This window comes from Lepisma saccharinum, chromosome 3 (assembly GCF_977018435.1).
Source record: "Lepisma saccharinum chromosome 3, izLepSacc3.1, whole genome shotgun sequence".
In the NCBI taxonomy this organism is placed as follows: Eukaryota; Metazoa; Arthropoda; class Insecta; order Zygentoma; family Lepismatidae; genus Lepisma; species Lepisma saccharinum.
In genome coordinates this window covers 100,390,057-100,402,218 of record NC_139231.1, presented here as the reverse complement: position 1 = coordinate 100,402,218, position 12,162 = coordinate 100,390,057, and the positions used below count along the sequence as shown (strand labels likewise).

The 12,162-nt window shown below is 41.1% G+C and overlaps 1 protein-coding gene across 4 annotated transcripts in view; it reads right to left on the bottom strand.

Annotated features, from left to right (window-relative positions):
- The window catches only part of LOC145985250 (proton channel OtopLc-like), a 185,430-nt gene that overhangs the window by 91,590 nt on the left and 81,678 nt on the right, over positions 1 to 12,162 (bottom strand). The window lies entirely within an intron of this gene.

The following is a 12,162-nucleotide window of genomic DNA, read 5'->3' as shown; positions in this document are numbered from 1 at the left end:
ATTAAGCACGAACCAATCCCCAACTTGGTTCAGGATGTCAAATTTTGCTCGTAATTTTCATCCTGATGTCAGCCTCAAATTCAAATGAGCGCAACCCAAAAATGTGGTTCCATACTACTGATAATCTTACATAACACAATTACGTGCAATAAATTCTCGGAGTAATTGTTGCACTCTATTACTTCACTATACGTTCCGTGATTTCTTTTCGGTTCCATTTTGGGCAAAATACAATTTAAGGTACTTAAAGTGAATGTCTAATGGTCAGTGTGGTATTTTAAGGACTTGCTCTGCAATTCTTCACCGCATGTGAATTCATCTTTTAATCACAAGTCATTTATGTATAGTCAGCCGCAATAAAAAAAAGTGGTACGTACTTAGATCCTGAAATACTAGCTTCTCTGTGTGATGTTATTTTGGTTGCCTAACCCTACGGCGATGAGTGAACTTAAATAGGAAATCTTTAGTGGCAACTTCAGCCATCGCCGTAAAGTTAGGCAACACACATTACGCCATACAGGGCAGTGAGTCTTTCAAGGTTGATGGTACCCAAAAACCAACGAGCGGTTTTGTTGTGTTAAAAACTGTACATGTTATTTCTGTACACCCGTTTCCCTTCCAAAAGAAAACAAGAGTTGCAACCCCCTCTCCCTCCTGACAGCTACCACCAATTTAACTCGAACCAACAAGCCATTCACAGATGGCCCTGCTATCGCAGCCTGTGATTCCGCCTGCATGCAAGCTATCTCTGCAAGCACCATCAACCACACGCAAATGCCATTCGTCATGAAAAATTAACGCCTGGCAGCACGATCATTCCATAATATCCTCGTGTACCGCGAAATGCGACAATTGCCTTTACAAACGCGCTGACAGTTGGTTGCGCGCTGACAGTTGGTTGCGCGCTGCTGCTGCCTCCTGCGGCAACATACGATATTATCAGGCGTGGAAATCGCGCAGTGTTGCTAAACAACTTCTTGATTTCAAGGTCAATCGGCTCGTAAAACTTCGAAAATTTGCAGGTATCTGCTGATCTTGCATCGCATTAATGTAAGACCGATCTCCGTAGCGCGCTAGGACGCCAGAGGTCCCAGGTTCGGAACCCGGCCTAGGCAAAGGCGTTCTTTGTAAGTGTGCCTTCATCAATTTCGTATCCCCACTCATCCTCATTGTGGCGATTAGCCAAAAGTGGCAGAAAAGCGACGCTGAATAACAAAAATCAAATAAAAATCAAACATTAATTTAAGGATTGATATTCTTGTCTTGCATATAAGGAGGAAGCCCAGTTATTGTTCATTTGATAAATTTTAAACGGAAGGTTAGTGAAACGGTGAAGTTGGTTTGAAATTCTGCCACACATGTATATATTTTAAATTACTTTCTCGCATACGCTCTACCAGTGCGTCGCCAGAAAAAATCAGTGGGGAGGAGGGGAGGGGGTTAAGGAGGGACAGCTATATTTAATATACCCTAAACATGATACAAAAATGATATTCAGACTAAGAGGGTAGGTTTTTCTTGTTTCCTAGCGCGCAGTGAAAGAACCTGCTGGTGACAGGGTAGACCTCATTCTTCAATCCAATCAATTTCTGTTGAAGTATGGAACAGAATCAATCTGTTGCATATTCCTCCCCCCCGGCCTACCCCCTTCCTCTCTGGTGCCATCACTGTTCTCTACTCCATTGCTAGCTACAATGAAATAATTACCAACGGTTTATTTCTTGTCTGAAGTAAGATACAGGCATGATTTCTCATTGTATCTGTTGCACACTTCAACAGAAATTGATTGGTGAAATGAAATAATTTGGAATATTAATTTTACGTTCATTTTATGCCACTTTAGGCTGATCGCAACGATGAGGATGAGTCCAAGACTCGAACCTGGCGAAACATGCTTGGAGGGGGGGAGTTGGTTAGCGCGCAGCACTGGCGTACGTAGGATATTTTTCGGGAGGGGCTGTAATTTTAACGGTGGTTAGTACATGGCTGCTTAAAGCGGGACGGTGTACACAATAAGGTATTTCGTATATTTAAAACTTTTTACTCTCAAAAATGGTAATCTGTAGTCATTTTAGGGGGGGCTTACATTTACCACTCTAGTTTTTTTCCTGATTTTAGTTGAAAATTTAGATTTTCTCAAATTTCGGAGATGGCTGTCAGATCCATCAGCCCCTCCCCCTCTGTGAGTACGCCAGTGACGCGGAGTAAAATCGATGGACTGTTCGATCTCCACCACAGGCAAAATGCTATTGCTCGCCTCAAGACCAGAGAAGAGGTGTTCTCTTGAAACGTAGTGTTAGAATAGGTATAGAATAGGTAATAGAAGCACTACTGAATAGGTGGTGTCCAATTAACATTGCGTGCACAAGTGGTTATATCTTCTACCAACTTCCCCACTTGGGAAAGTTACTATGTACTATTTTGTCGAGATGCCTTCGAAAAAACCCTCGAGTGTCTTTTCTGATTGCAACGAACTGGCAACACTTGCTGCAGCGTTTCCCCCTTACCCTGATCTTCCCCTCGATTGAACTCGGAAGACGGGAAGTGATTGCATTAGCTCCGATACACCGTGGGCAATTGCACTTCCGATCTTATTTTCTTCTTCTAATTTGTCCCCGCTTTCCTCCGTCGCAGCTGCTAATGAAAAGGGCGGGATCTCCGACTCCGACAAACGAGTTTCATTCTGTGAATATGGCACCAGCCTGGCACAGGTTGGCACCCTTTCTGTAAATGCCAATGCGACGTCAAAATGGAGAATTACGACTCGCGGGAACGTTCGAGCGAGTCTAAACTCCTGCCAGCTCTCGAGTTGTAGCTCTTGAGACGGTAGCGAGGTCGAAATCCAAGAATAACAAACGGCCCTTTCGTATTATGCTACCATCAACACCCGCTTGTATCGCTGGTTGTCTACTTTTCAGGGGCTATTTGGCTCACGAAGTATTAAGGATTTATAAATAGGGTAAATGAACAACTAAATTAAAGTGATTTGATTCTTATTTTTATTCATTAGCGTCGCTTTTCTGATACTTTTGACTACGATGAGGATAAGTAATGACGTGATTAAATTGATGAAGGGACAATCACAAAGAACAACAATGCCTATGCCTGGATTCGAACCCGAAAACCCTGGCGTCGAAGCCCGCGGTGCTAACCACTCCGCCACGGAAGTCTGACTAAAGTAAACTAAAACTAAGCGCCATGAGGGACAGGGTGACACGTGATCAGGCCATCCAGTCCCATCGTCGCTGTTTTCTGGCTTTCTAGGCCGGACTCCGCTATGAAGCAGCTCTCCAATTGTCTTCACAATTCTGGGTCAACATCGATATTTATGTGCCTCCCCAAGGGAAACGAACCAGGGACCGCTCGCATCAAAGGCGAAAACCTAACAATTTAGTTACACGGGAGGCTGAACGAACTACAGTACACCAAACTTTCCTTACCGGATTCAAACTTGCGTTCCTTAGGTTTCCAGGATGAAGTGGCGCAGGAACGTTGCTGATTTGAGGAAGAAAGTAGTTCATTGTTATGGTGCTAGTGGTAAGGGGTTTGTTTTCAGTTGGAGCCACAGGATCCAACTGAGTGAGGACAATAGTCTGAACTATCTGGCAACTATCTGAAATCAATAGTAGCAGACTCAGGTACAGAAAGCCAGATAACAGCGACGATGGGACTGATACGATGCGCGTACACAGATAAAGAGAGAGGGAACCAGAACCCCTTTTATATTTTTACAAAATTTGTGAAAATACGTATGTGTGTATGTGTATAAGATAGATACATATACACACACACACGTATTTTCAGTCATTGTCATTTCAACTTGTATCAACTTGGATTCCGCATAAAATAAACTCCCTAGGTTCAAAAATGCTGGATGAACTGCGGTAGTCTAGCCGGTAGGATGTCTGACTGTTACGCGGGAAACCCGGCTTCGATTCACGGGGAGAGTTACTTCAAGCGAGCCTTTCTCAAGCAATGTCCCTGCACGAAGCAGTTCTGGGGATCATTCAGCCCCAAATAAATAGGTGAATAAAATAGGTGCCTGGGGTAACTCTGAATGTAAAGGTGGCCAGAGCGTGATGCTGATCACGTGGCCGAGACGACTCCACACTCACCCTTATGAGATCACGGCGTATTGCATTGTACAGGGGGTAGCTTTACATTTTTAAAACTAACCAAGAATGAGAGAAAACAGGAAACGAAGAGGAAGAAGTTTCAAGAGCTGAACTGAATAAAATTTCGACTTACTTCACGTGCAGCATCATCTTCGGCGCAGAAGCAAGTGTTTACTTTTCCGTCTGTTTTCCTCAGGAGTTTGTTTACCCGGAATCTCTGAGTTGTTAATAGCATGGAGATAATCCTCGGAAGAGACACGTTAATGGTACATCTGCTTTGGTTGTTAAGCACTTTCCGCTCATCACGTGGAACATAAAAATGCTAACACCGACTTACGGCGAGACATCGGCCAGGGAAAATGTAACAAGTTGAAGATATGTTTACTATACAGTGGCGTATTCCCCACGTCGTTCATTGGCTGCTGAATCTTGGACTAACTATCACTTGATGTATTTCACTATCTTCCTGTTACTCTTGTATCGAGACGAAATGAGTCATGTTAATGCCGGTCTCGTTCTTCTCTCGTACTATATAGCATAAATAATACATACGACGGGTCACAGCACAAACTTTCACATCGTATAGAGGTCATAAAGTCAAACAACTTTTCCCAATAACGTTTTTCTGTCTGACGCCGCCTTTCGACGCTACGAGGGATGTTTTTCCCCTGGATATGTATGCAACAATGCAGCAAGGATTCACGAGTACACCGTTGCATATATACTCAGGATAAAATTCAATCTTTCCAAGGACTCGCAGCGCTGAAACGAGATGTCAAACAGAAAAAAGTTTTCTTGAAACTTGAAGCAAGACTTATCCTTCGAGAGCGAGACTAAGATATTAAATTTTCGAATCGAGATAGAGAATTGTTTGGACACATCTTATCAATTTGAAGTCCTCTCCCTGATGCAAATCTCACATAAGATTGTTCATGTGTGTGTGTGTGTAAGAGAGAGGAGGGAGAGAGAGGGAGGAAGAGAAAGAGGGAGACAGAGGAAGAGAGAGGGAGGAAGAGAAAGAGGGAGACAGAGGAAGAAGAGAGAGGGAGAGAAAAAGACGGAGCTAGAGAAGGGGGGGGGAGTCACACTCGCAGAAAATTTCTGCAGCTACCTTTTTCAAAAAAGTTTCTGTTAACAAAAACAGCATACTGCACGATAACACAGAGAATCCAAGTTCGGATAGGGATTCTTTTTCTTTTTTCCACTTTCACTTTGTGCGATTATTTTAGAAGTAACCCCTCTCATAACAAGCTGCCTGCTTAGCTTCGTAGAGAAATAATTAGGAAGGAAACTAATAATCTCCACACACTCCAACGAACTGTAATTAGAGAAAAAAAACAAAGCAGTCGATAATGGAAATTCTGTACATGTCCTCGTCCTTTGATTTAATTTTCTGAAAACATTCTTTGTGCATTAATCGCCTCAAGATAAACTAAACTTCGTGGAGCAATAGCCTTATGATAGCCAAAGTCTGCCAAGCGACTTTTTCATCGGGACACGCGTGATCAGCGCATCGAGTCCCATCGCCGCTCTTTTCTGTTTCTCGAGATCGGAGCCAGTTACGAGGGCCACTATTTATATTTTGAGCCTTGGCAACACTGATTGAAGTTAGGCGAGATTTGACATTTGCACGGAATCGTCTGGCATTATTGACCATAACGTACTTCAAATGTTTTGTCAATAGCTTCATTTGTGTTGTTTATGTTGCCTTGGAGATTGCGCGACAACAATAAAATGGAATTAACTCGTGAACATTTTCGTGCGATGATTTTTTACGATTTTCGATGTGGATTATCAAGACAAGAGTGCATCGATCAACTTACTTCCACATTTGGCGATGAAGCCCCATCCTTTGCCACTGTGAAACGCTGGTATAACGAATTTAATCGTGGCCGCCATTCGCTCACCGACGAGATTCGCGAAGGTCGTCCAAAATCAGTTGTTGTTCAAGAAAACATTGATGCTGTGCAAAACCTAATACTGCAAGATCGTCATGTGACATACTGTGAGATTGAGGCAACCATAGGCATTAGTTCCACCAGCATATATAAAATATTACATGATCATTTAGCTGTGAGAAAGGTATGTTCTCGTTGGATCCCACAAAATTTGACAAAAACTCAAAAAGACGCTCGCGTCAATTGGTGCAAACAAATGCTCAATAAATACAATCGTGGTGCTTCAAAAGACGTATATAAGATTGTAACAGGTGACGAATCATGGATATATGCATATGAGCCGGAACGTAAACAGCAGTCGACTGTATGGGTGTTTCAAGATGAACCCAATCCAACAAACGTTGTTCGCGCTCGAAGCACATCGAAACAAATGGTCGCCTGTTTTTTTCGGGGAAACTGGTCATGTGGCAACTTCGCCTTTAGAGGAACGTAGAACGGTCAACTCTGAATGGTACACAACAATTTGTTTGCCACAGGTCTTCGGTCAAATACGGAAAACAAACAAACGCCGTCGGATCATTCTTCATCAAGACAATGCCAGCTGTCACACATCTCGTCTAACAACCGACTTTATGAACAGTCAAAAAATCATCGAATTGATGGGTCATCCGCCGTACAGTCCTGATTTGGCACGCAATGACTTCTTCTTGTTCCCGAATGTCAAGAATAAATTGCGTGGACAACGATTTTCGTCGGCGGAAGACGCCGTTGATGCGTTCAAAAACCATATTATGGAGGTGTCTCAAGAAGATTGGAAAAACTGCTTTGACAAATGGTTCGAACGAATGCAAAAGTGTATTGACCATAAAGGAGAATACTTCGAAAAACAATAAAGCAGTTTTCAATGCCAAATTCCTGTTTTTTCATTGTTAGGCAAAAAACAAAAAAAATAATCATGTCCAGGTCAACGTGCACGGCCACCTAAGCGATTATAGGCCATTAATTTGAATAATGTCTACAAATACAGTCATTGTCACTTCTGCGTTGTAACGACCCCCATTGACTTCCAATCGTTACAACGCGAAAGTGTTCATTAATGTCAAATGCACATCCGAATTTATTGCAGTTCAAGGGAACAAGAGAAGCTGAGTTTGAGGTAGTTTAACATGAAAAGTATAAAGTAATCATAAATACGATGACGTAACATCATGCATACGAGCCTATTCACTTTTCCGGGTTAAGTTAATTCTGTACACGTGGGGTTTACTTGGTCTGTCACTTGTATATTATGCTACTTAATGCATCAACACTTGTACGACATATGTCCACTCAGGTAATTACATTCTTAGACCTTAGTTTGAAAATACTTCAAAGAAACTCATAGTCCTTGCTTCTTAATTCCAAATTATATTAATGGCTACCTGCAAGAGTTTTGCCATCTCATCAGGTAAATCGCAACGTTGAGAATGAATGATAATTAGGTGAAATAGATGAAAGAATAGATGTGTGTGTGTGTGTGTATACACGAGCGCGAATGCTATTAAACACTTATTTGATGAGTGCTTTGTTAGAACAGCGTTACCCACATGGTATGGTGCTGAGAAAAAAGGAAAAATAAGTTCTGAGAAAAAAAGAAATAAAACAAATATGTATAAACTAAAAGAAATTACGTATTTTAGATATATGTTTAGAAAGTTTGAATTAGGATTTGTAAAAAATTTAACATGACTACAATCTGCATTTTACAATACACAAGAAAAATACTTTAACCAATAAAACTATAGTTTATTACAGATTATTTCGTATCTTTATTGAATCCTGTTTTCATTTTATGCTTACCTTTGTCGTATTAAAATCTCGTTACAACTTATTTTAAATACGTTTAAATGTTTATTTTCGTTCTGAAACTTTCATAACATTACACTTCTTTACATAAAATCAAGGCTTGTTATCCGGAAAGCCATCAACACTAAGCAAGCCCAGGCACTTGATTCTTAAGCATTTGTTAGGCGTCTCTACGATAGTTGTATCTCATATGTCTCTCTTATACAGTGCTTTTCACGGTCAAGTCGACCGTGGAGCGGCTGCTAGCACGCCGGACAGTGAGAGCGCGTCTGCCGTCCTTTAGACCCACAGCTTTACGTTGACCTTCAGTGCTTCATTATCCAGATAGCTGGTGTGCAATTCTTACGTGTTTGTCAAGTGATAAGTTGTTAACAAGTGTTTTAGATTGTTCGGTTTTAGTTTACGTATTCCTGGTACTTTCCTGTGGTCTAATAATGCCACGCTACACGTACAATTTAAAACAACGAATTTTTATGTACAACTCTTACGAATTATTTTGGGAACGTTAGAAGGGGTTTTGCAGTAGAATTTCCAGATGTTCCTGTTCCATACGGAAGCAGTGTTCGAAACTTGTGAACAAATGTAGGGAAATAGGGTCTGTTCTTGATAAGAAGCAAAGGGTAAAATGGCGTGTATTTACTCAGGAGAAAGTAGACGACGTCGGAGCACGATTGGAACATTCTCCTCAAAAATCCTTCCGCCGCGTTGCACAAGAAACAAGACATTTCCATAACGTCTGTGTGGCGAGCTACCAAGGTTTTAAAACTGAAACCATACATTAGACGAATTGACAAAAAAAAAAAAAAAAAAAGCAATTTCGGAAGAGGAATTGATACGTATTAGTGAAACTTTACTAGAAAAACTGCCGCAAATGTGTGGAAGCAAGAGGGAGGATAACATTTCTAACACCTCTTGTAACAAGGTACGGACAACGAAGTTAGTGAGGTGTGTTTTATACAGCGTATATTGATACACTTGTAGGTTGAATTGTATCTTCTGCAAATATGCTGTATAAAGAAACAAACTTCCGGAGTACTACGCGAGGTGAGTGTACTTGCTCAATTGTAACTGTCAATGTAATTGTTCGAGCTTATTTCATTACGTAGCTAGTGATTTCAATTACGAGGATCTTGAATTCACTTTGCTGGCAGACGCGCTCTCACTGCCCGGCACGTTAGCTGCCACTCCACGAGGACTCGACCGTGAGAAACACTGCATAAGTTACATCTTACGTAGAAAGTTTTTGAAAAAGTAATTAAGAGTTACTTTTAAAGTAAAAGCAAACCTGAATTGAGTTAGATAAATAATTGTAACTAGAACTGATTTACTTGTTTGGCTCAGTAAATGTTAATGTAGCCCAGATACTTTAAAAAGTAACTTTTTAAAGACTGCTTGCGCTTCGTATCAGTATGAACGTGAGTAGAGACATCTCTGGGTAACTGTTACAAATGTGGAATGATTCTCACAACTTTTATAGGAGTGTTAGGATATTGTGGAAGTAAGTTGGAAGCTTGGAGAAACTAATTAGCACAGTTAAAAGCAAGCTAAGTATTTCTCCGCCGTCGACGGTCCCATGCCCGGATGAGAAAGGAGGAGGGTTGAAGTGATAGACATTACCTCTACGAGTAAAACATAGATCAGAACAGCTATGCTCACTGCAAGCCCAGAGGCAGAGAGGAGGCAGCCCCTCCACTGGCCTAGTGTGTTGTAGGCCAATTCCCTGCACATTTGAAGCCACAATGATTAAAAGAAGAACAAGACAGGAAGCCGGACAGATCACGATGATGACGAATTGGCGAGGATGTGGCTCAATGAATGTTGGAACATGGAATGTAATGGGTCTAAATGGGAAAGAATATGAACTAGTAAGAGAGATAAAGGAAACAAAAGTGAAATACCTTACACTTACAGAAACAAAGAAGAAAGGTACTGGAATTGAAAAACTAGATTAAAACTTTCTACTATTCTACAGTGCAGTACCAAAACAAGAAAGAGTAGGAGTGGCATGTATGACACATAAGGATAGAAAGGAAAATATCAGGGGGTGGAAATTTATAAATGAAATAATGACAGTAGACATTTTAGAAAACAGAAAGAAGAATTAACTTTAGCGATAGTATGTGAACCCAAGGAGGAAACTTCAAACAACATAGATCAGTTCCATGAAATACTTCAAAGAACTTAATATCCTAGGAGATATGGATGCCAGAGTGGGAAATAAAACAGAACGCTGGGGAAAGGTAACAGGAAAGCATGCTGAACAAGTGATAAATAACAATGGAGATATACTACTGTATAGTGTGAGTAATAATAAATGGGACAGCTAGATTCTGAAATACTCGCTACCCTGAAAGCCGTTATGTGTGTTGCCTAACTGTATGATTATATAGCAAATTTTCAATGGCAACTTCTACCTGCGCCGTAGTGTTAGACAACACACACAACGCCTTGTAGTAGGGCGAGTATTTCAGGATCTAGGTGCCCCATTTTAATGCCGGTGACTGTACGTAGACGTGTACGGAAGGGCAAATTCATTCTACAGAAAAGCCACTGAAGTAAGGGTTCAGAGAAATATAACCATGTAATCAATGCATGTGTACCATGATTAGTTCGGAATTAAACAATCACAACTTGAGCCCATCTCTGTATTCAATTAATCATCCACTTGCCCGCTGCATGTTTAACATGACGGATAGAGATTGTTTAATTACCAACCAAGTGATTTCTACAAGAAAATACAAGTTTCTGAGCCTTGTCATTAAGTTAATCTTGCAGAAACTGCAGAAATCCAGTGCCTAATAACCCGAGACAACTCAATCACACTAAATTTTCAAGTTGCAAGGGAAGATGAATTGGTTCCTACTCATGATTTGGGACCATTAACGTCGCCAAAGAGCGACGTTGGGGTGGGAGCAAGGACGTGGGTTGTTCCTCGGTGGTCATGTCATTGCTGTTCTTCTATCTCTCTATTTCTCTCTCCTATCCTCTGCCTTCTCTATTATTTTCTCTATTTCTCTTATTCTCTATCCCTTTAACACTATCTTTCTCTGTGTGCGATTCTTGTTCTGCTATAAATGATTATGATAATTTCTCAGGCATGCTACACGCCCAATACCCCAGCCTGACATTGGATCATGAACTAAAGTTCAGATAACGTGTCGAGTACTTGCGGCACAAGGAAGGCCAGGAGCTGGAAGGACTATCTCCCATCTTCCCAAACCTAGAGCTGACACTGGTAACCGGCTCCGGATATATAAACAATGCCAATGATGTTTGAGGTACCAGCGTGGCTGGAAAATCGAATATGGCAGATATATCACCAATCGCCAGATCCAAGAAGGCTTGCAACTAGAATTCATCGAAGAAGTCAGCACACGGAAAGCTGGGACAAGTTTAAAACACATCCCAACCTTGAGGTCAACAGCAACCCGGGTGTTTGGACAAGCCAAAACCAGGAATCCACGGCTCTTCTAATCATAACCCCCAAGTAGATGTTGGAGCTTGCAAGAACCACCAAACCAGTATCAGATGAACTTCAAGCGTCAGGCAGAGAAGATTCAACAACCAAAGCCAGGGAATTGAAGCTAGGGCAATGACACATCATCCCATCACCACCGATATAGATCAGTCAGACACACAGTCATGTGAGCTATGTAGGTGGGATGGAAGGTGGGTGTTGGGCCCCCTGCCCACCCAAAGGCTACGTCCCTGTTTTGGAATTAAATATATGTAATGTGTGGTGAAAAAAGTACCACTCCTGGCATCCTATTATTGATGAAAACTATCTCTGCAAAAAACTAATCCGACAGTTTGAATAGTAAATAAAATGTTATAAAGAAAGAATAAGAACGTGTGACGAATGCATTATGTCTCTGAAGAAATGTGGCGAAGACTGGAATAATATCGTTATTGGAATGATTCAAAGGCCTTTCGGTAATTCCAAGGACGATATGAAATGATAGCAACTATTCGATAGTTCTGTTGCCAACAAATGAACCCTCTAGAAAAAATCTGACCTCCCCATATTCGAAATCAGCATAACTAAAAAAACAAAAAAACTACAATAATTCATAACAAAATCACTGTCGATGAGTACAAATATTGAAAGCATAAGAATTTTCGACAAATCTCTGCTTATAAAGCGATCAGAAGCATAACTTTTCAAATTTATTGGCAGCCATACAACTAGGAATTGATACGACCGTTTGATCCCGTGCTCAACATAACCCCATAACACCCAAAAAATGTTAAAACCGCATTGTTAACGCTAATCAATATTTGAAGCGGATCTACCTGCAAAGGAT